The 8,048-nt window shown below is 35.2% G+C and overlaps 1 protein-coding gene across 1 annotated transcript in view; it reads left to right on the top strand.

Annotated features, from left to right (window-relative positions):
• Positions 1-3,500: 3,500 nt before the first annotated feature.
• The window catches only part of pbx3b (pre-B-cell leukemia homeobox 3b), a 125,553-nt gene continuing 121,005 nt past the window's right edge, over positions 3,501-8,048 (top strand). Inside the window, exon 1 of the mRNA XM_046871787.1 lies at positions 3,501-3,627. The gene's annotated coding sequence lies outside the window, so the exon portion shown is untranslated. The remainder of the gene's footprint in view (positions 3,628-8,048) is intronic.

The following is an 8,048-nucleotide window of genomic DNA, read 5'->3' as shown; positions in this document are numbered from 1 at the left end:
TTATTGCTATCAGGCCTAGTTCTAGACATTTGAAGGCCATAGGCAAAATTTATATTGGAATCCCTCTGCCTCCTTCCCTCCAACATTCAGAATAAGTAAAAAGCAAACAAATATAATTCATTTACTTGATTTTTATTTACACAAACCCAGTTATTAGTGATTGTATATATTTACTTAAATGTGCATGTTAATTAAACTTTAACTGAGGTCAATACTAAAACAGAAAAGAAAAAATGGACTAGCTCTTCTTCATCTTCCTTGACCTTAACCACCTATCAGTGATTGCTGTATTTTTTTTAACAAAGTTTTACTTTTTCTTTAGTATTTTGGAACTCCTGATGCAATGACCCTGTAGACAGTATATCATCTCCGTTTCAAAACGTCATACATATGCAAATTTAAAGTCTTAATGTGTCATGGTGCTTGCGTTGTTTTGAACTCAGTGTGGACCCACGTTTAAACAATTATATTAACTGGTTCCACTTCAATAGTGTATGTATATGTATGTATGTATCTTAACTGGTATTTAACTGGTTCCGCAACAATAGGTCTAGAATAATACACAAGTGTGACATATGAGACTCAGTGTCTCTTATTGACACTAGTGACTAGTTGAGACACAGTGTCACATAGTACTATACTGCCTCAGTCATTTTTTGTGCAGAATCAACAATTCAATGTTCACAGGATATGGGCTGCAAATGCCTTGTATACACTTTGTTAACAGCAAACATGCTGCTCTAATCACATCTATTTTAAAATCGAGCTCAATAAAACAAGCAACTCTTGCATTCGTGAATGACAAATTAAATGGCTTACATTTTATTTGACATTAATCAACCCAAAATGATCTCTATTTGCCTTGACAGAAAGCTAGAGTACCCATTCAAGCATCTCCATGTAAAGCAAGACCATGTGGGATTTGAGAAGGGGGTGCAACTTCCAGGAAGTATCTGATAAAATTAAACTGTTCAAAATGACCATGCAGGATCATTCCCAATTCACATCATTTGCCTCAACTCTATTTTTTTATTAGGGTAAAAAAAGAAGAAGAAGAAGAGTATTTTTGAGTACTTGTTTAATCATATCTCTTACTAGTATACTACAAAGTTTTTGGAAAGTTCATACACAAAATAATCATAGTTTAGCAGGTCTTGAGCAAATGCCACAAATGCAAGAACATTTAGCAAATGCCACAAATGTCTATTTATGAAAATAATTTAATATGATCGGCAGTTTTGAAACAATAATATCACATCTTAATGTGTTAACATTCTATCCAATATTCAGTAAAAATTACAATCATTTGCAGAAAAAAAACCTTAATGAAACATTTAGCTAATAACATTTAAACATACTATTTGTACACTGAATGTCATAATCTTGCAATCCATCATTTTATACATTGTATTAGTTTAAGTCTAGTATACATGCTTTCTCCACATAAAATTACAATTAATTTGGTCAATTGTTAAGTGGAAATTCGAATGGATGTCTTTCCATTTTTGTTAAATAAATCCTTCCAAATCCTTGCCTCCACACAGGAAGTCTGCACTTTCCGACATCTATTCGGAATATTTAGTACTTTATTCCATGAATAACCTCATCTTTACTAAAATATTTTCATGGGAGTTTCAAGGAAGCATTCCTGAAAAGTTATAATTTCACAATTTTAAACATGATAATATGGATTAATAATTATCTCAATTACTTTCAAGAGCTTTTAAAAATAATGCTATTTTAAAAAAAATTATCACAAATTGCTGTCCAACTATATTAATACTTTTAATATTATTTTTTATTTTTTTTTATTAAGGAAGGCCAACATGTAGCCATAAAAATAGTAAGGATATATTGGGTTTGCCTGACTTAAGCTCTTACTTAATATCAAATCTAGGTGAAGTACCTGCAAGGCAACTATTCTATCAGTATTTGTATAGAAAAGCTGAACAAATTCACGAACACTTTCATCAAATACTGTACATTTTCACTGCATATTTGTATACTTTGAAATAAAAAATATGTATATTACCCCAACATCTTCTATTACTCTGATATACTATAGCCAGTCTAGATCCAGTTAAACATATTTACTTATAGATCAGCATTTAATAAGTTCACTGTGTGCCTTTCCAGTTATTATAGTTATAGACCTTGAAATCCTTTATGAATATTACCTTTAATAATATTTAAACCAAAAATGCAAAAAGCTTCAAAATAAAACATTTTAAATCTTTGCTTTATATGGAAAGACTTATCCGTATAATAGATCATCAGTGGAGCAGTGTTCTGCAAAGAGCTGTAGATACACTAGAATCAGTTTTAAACTGTTAAACCTTCAAATACAAGTTTGAGTCACACCAAAGGACTACTAACCTTGCTTATTACAAAAAATTACCAATAAAATAATTCAATTCAGTTTAGTTTTATTTGTATAGCACTTTTAATAGTAAACAAATTAGCTCTACAGAGGTTGTGAAATTGGAATGAACAAGTTTAGAACATATAAGTTTGTTCCTTAATAATTAATCCCTAATAAGGGAACAAGTGGAGACAGTAGCAAGAAAAACTCCCTGAGACATTATGAGGAAGAACAATGAGGAAGTAAATGTAATTCGTTACCGTACCTCAATATCCTTTTTGTGTATCTGTACTTAATTGAAGTATTTCCATTTGGGAAGACTTTTACAATAACTTCACCACATTTCACTTTTGAACTTGTTTTGATTGCTGAGTGGTGGTATCTAATTAACACCAACATACAGTTCAGCATCAGTTCAACAGCAAAAAGAAAATTTAGAGATGGATAAATGATGGGAGAAACTCCTGACTCGATCGAACACCCGTGGCCTTATTTGCGTGATATTTTTGAAGTGGTTGAAAATAAGTTTTTGGTTTCATGATAATTTAAATAGATATCAATTTTGACTAATTAATATAATTCTATTAATAGATTGGTGTGCTAAGATTAAAGCTTTTTTCACATAAACTGAGTTGGTTAAGAAAGTCTTGTGACAAAAATAATAGTAAAAAACATTATAACCAGAATAAATCATAGTACTTTGGATACTTAAGTACATTTGTAGGAAAATACTTTTGTACCTCACCTCAAGTAAAAGTTTAAAGAGAGCACTTTTACTGGAGTCATATTTTACAGTGTATCTCTACTTTTACTCAAATACATGGTTTATGTACTTCGTCCACCACTGATCCTGATCTATTGTAGCAGACTGTTGATATTGATGAGGTAATGATTATGCACATTTTATTTTGGAGGTGAACTATGTAACCACTCCTCACACACCATTTTAAATGGAAGTGGAGGTTCCGAGTTCTGAGTTGTTCTCGAAAGTGATAAATTGGAACACGGAATGACGTAATTTTTAACCTCGGTGTGTTCGAGGTACAAAGTGGGAGGGAATAAAATCATGGCTAAATTCTGGTGCGTTCGCTGTATCTTACGAGTAGTAATTTTCAAGTTGATAATTAAAACATACTTTCCCAGTTCGGTATGTTCGACGTGCGAAGTGGGAAAAACATGACCGCCTTCACGACAGCGTGCCTTTTGTTTGCCTGGTCAGAACACGGAAAGCTCATAAAAACAAAAGAAATCGTGCTGTTTTCGAGGTGAGATTGCAACCCATAATTCCCACCCTACAACCAGTAAAAACAGCAGAATACTTGCAATTTAAACTCGTCTGCTTGAGATAGTAATTCTCAATCATAAATATACGTCCCCATATGTCGCATTGATTTGGGTAGTGTTTGGTAAGTTAGTAGAAGCTCCACACGGGGGCAGTATAGATCTATCATCTGCCACCCAGCTCCAAGCGGATCGTTGTCAAAATAGTAAAAAAAAAAAAAAACAAACAAAGAATTTGCCTTAATTATGTAGACACAGCGGATTGTATCAGATCAGACAATACATTTGACAATTTATAATTATTTTAGAAATGAACGTGCATTTTTTTCATCACCATAGTCGATTATGGATATATGTGTAGTCTAGACAGTAAAGTTTAACAACAAAGAATGGACAAAAGTGGTTCTTTTACTCACATACGGTCTCACATGAATACAAATTATTAAAAATGTATCATGTAGCAGTTTTATTTAATGCAAGGAAATGTAATTATATACCAGCCAGCCAACCAACCACCAAATAAATTGTAAACTCGCTTATTCATTGACAGAATATTTTAAACGTATAGTGAATGCATTAACACACACACACACACACACACACACACACACACACACACACACACAATATGTTAAAGTGATGCATTATTGCATACATATGCTCATTCTTTAGTGACATTTTAAAACAGCACTATCATCTATTTCCATATAATAAAGGTGAAAAAATAAATTTGCCGTGTGTTGTACTGTAAGTCATTAATCTACATTTGAGTAGCTTCATCCAGGGATGACTAGTTTGAATTAACGAATACAGCTCACATCATAAACATGCACACACTAAACGTTGCAGATACAGTGTATATGAGACAATAGATCAGAATTAAATGTTTCACTTTCTGGTATTAATATCTAGACGTTAAATAACATGGAACATGGCATGTTTAGTGGAAGACCACCCAACATTTAGGTGCACAAATTTTTTATTTTAATAAAATAAAAAATAAACAACAGTTAAGATTTGGTTGCATATACAATTTTTGTAATAACTACATCAAGCCCACTAACTAATCACATACTTTTATAATTATAAATTTGAGGTTTGTTCAGACTCCCTTGAGTTTATCCTTTCCTTTAGTGTCTCTTCAGGAGGAATTCACATGGGTTAAGGTCTGGTGACTTCCTTTCCTAGGTGTTTCTAATGTACTATGGCTGCAAAACCGCCCAAAACAAACCGCTCTTCCACTATGCTTGACAGTAGGTATGAGGTGTTAATGGTAATATGCTGTATTTTGCACAGTGTGCATGATGACTTAACATCTTCACCATGGTTTCACCAGTACAAAGAATAAGATCCAGTTTGTAAACCTTAGTTGTGCTGCCGTTTAGCTTTTGGAGAGAGTGACTTTTTTCAAGCCAATCTCCCACGAATGTCAAGTCATAAATGTTCAGTTCAGTGTTTTTCATTATGAAATTATCCATTCATTATGCTTATTAAGAGCTGCAGGTCACATGAGCTCTTGAGCTTTTATTAGTATCTCTGGGCAATGAACATTCTCATAATCTCTCTTGAATACCCCCTTTTTGGGAAGTCTACAGCCTTAAAGTCTCTAATTTTTATAATTTTTAAAATTGTTAAATGGTAAACTTGAAATTGTTTGGAGATGTATAACCCTTCATAGGTCCATGTTGACATGATTGCATCATGCAATTCCCTCAGACTTTAAGGTGCATAATCATGTGAATCTCCTGTTCTCCCAAAGGTGTTCTATTAGACTTAGATCTTATAACTGGGAAGGCCGCTCGAAATCCCATTAGCATGTTCATGAATCCAGTTTGAGATAAATTTAGCTTCAGTGTATCATTATGCTGGAAGTAGCCATTAGATGATGGCTAAGTTTTGACCATGAAAGAATGCACTTGGTCAGCAGCAACACTTAAATAGGTTGGGCATATAATTGATGACTGGTGTTAATCGGGCAAAAGTGTGTCAAAAACGTTTCCCAAACCCTTCCACTACCTTCACCTGCAAAGACTGTGGACACATGGCAGGTAAGATCAATATATGCCGTTCGTACAAAATCCTGACCCTACCATCTGTGTGCCTCAGCAGAAATCAAGATTCATCAAAAAGGTTTTTTGGTATACTTCAAAGACTGTCCAGTTTTGGTGAGCTGCACCCACTAAAGCCTCTGTTCTTCTCTGCCAGAGGTGTAAAATGTGGTCTTTTGCAGTTGTAGCCCATCTGCCTCAAGGATCGACATGTTGTGCATTCTGAGATGCTTTTCAGATCAATTTCACATCATAGTAAACTGAGTCTGGCCATTACCTTTTGACCCACCTCATCAACAATGGGCTTCCATCCATAGAACTGCCATTTCCTAGATGTTTTTTTCACCAGTAGTAAACTCAAGATACTGTTGTGCATTAAACACAAGAGCCAGAAAGACAGAAAGAAGGCTGACAATGTTAATGTTTGAAGAACATAAACAAGATAGCACTGAAAAGCATGTCACAAAAAAAAAGCCCATTTATAGTGGTCCTAAACTCCTTTTCTTCATTCTAATTTGATTCCAGGTGGGATTCATGCTTGTGCCCAAACTTAAAATTGAAGAAGATATGCCGTCATGGAGACTCTTCCCCTTGCAGAAATCATTCAGATTGCTAGCATCAACCAGACTCAATAGCAGGTCCTTCTTATGCTGCACATACTAAACACTGACAAAGCTATTTAAAACCAACATAATCTTATAAATGAGCTGGAAAATTCCTTTCTCTTGCAGATTTTCTTAGACTGGCAGGTTGACTAGACTCTTTATCAGTAACAGACAATTCTTTGAAGTGTCCTGCCTCCAGGACAGACATCTCTTTCTCTGCAGGTGCACTGACAACATTCAAACTTGGTAATGCAGAGGCATTACCAATCAGATCACTCTCTTTGGGTAATTCTGCCTCAAGCAACTCTGCTACACGAGTTTGTATTTGGTCAGTGTTTCTGTTTACAATTTGTCATTAGCCTATGGCAATGATCTTCTATGAAAGTGGTGTACAACTTTCCACAAACAGCAGGAATCCATTTGGGTCCACTGCTATATTACACCGTATCTCCTATCTATTTTTGAGTTTGCAACTCTTGTAATTGCCTTCCTTTTGTTTTTGCTGTTTGTGATATTTGTGGTATCTCGTATGAGTAAGTTAAATTTCCATGACATTAACATCTGAGCAGGTGACAGGCCAGTTGTTGTTGATGAGTGATTCTATAATTAAACAAGAATCTTGCTATTTTAATCTCTAAGGTGTCCCCCTTCATTTTTCTCATACCGTCTTTGAAGTAGTCACATTCAGTCACCACTCTCTCCACATCTTAATCTATTCCTATATGTATGACCTGGCCTGTTCCTTCATTCTGGACAAGCAAAGATAAGTCTGATGTAACTGTTTCAATAACGTAGCTCAACCTCGTAAAGGCATGATGACCCCAGCACCCCACAAGTCACATAACCATCCTTCACACTCAGAGCATCATGCATTTGATAAAATGGTAACAGATCTGTCTCTACTTTCTCTGGCCAGCCCTTTAATATGTACTCATGGACCTTGGAGAATGCCTTGTTATGTTTTGTCCACCTCCGAATTTGTGCAGCACAGACAGGCGAAACATCCATTGTCCATCATCAGCACTTGATCATCATTGTCATCCCTGTACTGGAAGACTACTCACCCATCTGCATTTTGGTGGTGCCTCTTTGGCTTGTACACAATCTTGTATTGATATGCTTGCAGCATTACAGCCCACCGTTGCACTCTCGGTGAACCAGTTGAGGGACTGCTTTCATTTCATTGAGAAGATTGATCAGGGGCTCAAATCTTTGTATTCCGAAAATTACAGCTAAGCTTTCTTTGTCCAACTGTGAATAACTTTTTTTTTAGCTGCCGTTATTGTTATTGTTCTTGACATGAAACCATTTTTTCCCACACTCTCGATCTGTGAGAGCACTGCTCCCACCCCATAAGGTGAGGCTTCACATGCCAATACCAATATATCTGACAAATAATGCACTAGAACATCTGTAGATCCTAGTAAAGCTTTACATTTTTCAAAAGCTTCTTGCTGTGGCTTTTCTCAATCTTTTCTCAATAACAAATGTAAGAGAGCTAGCAGTGTTGTCAGATTAGGAAGGAATTTACTATAATAATCCAGGAACCCCAGTTATGCTTTAAACTCTGTAAGATTTCTTGGTGCTGGGGCTTTTTCAATGGCTTTAACCTTAGATCCAGTAGGATGTAGACCTCCTGCATCTATTTTATGGCCCAAATATTTCACCTCATCTGCCGTGAACACACATTTACTTTGCTTCAGCCATATCACACTTCTTTCAGTCTCGAGAACACTTCATCCATTGTCTTGA

Source organism: Silurus meridionalis, chromosome 17 (assembly GCF_014805685.1).
Source record: "Silurus meridionalis isolate SWU-2019-XX chromosome 17, ASM1480568v1, whole genome shotgun sequence".
Lineage (NCBI taxonomy): Eukaryota > Metazoa > Chordata > Actinopteri > Siluriformes > Siluridae > Silurus > Silurus meridionalis.
Note: the sequence above shows the minus strand (reverse complement) of the source record. Positions and strands in the feature narration are given on the sequence as shown.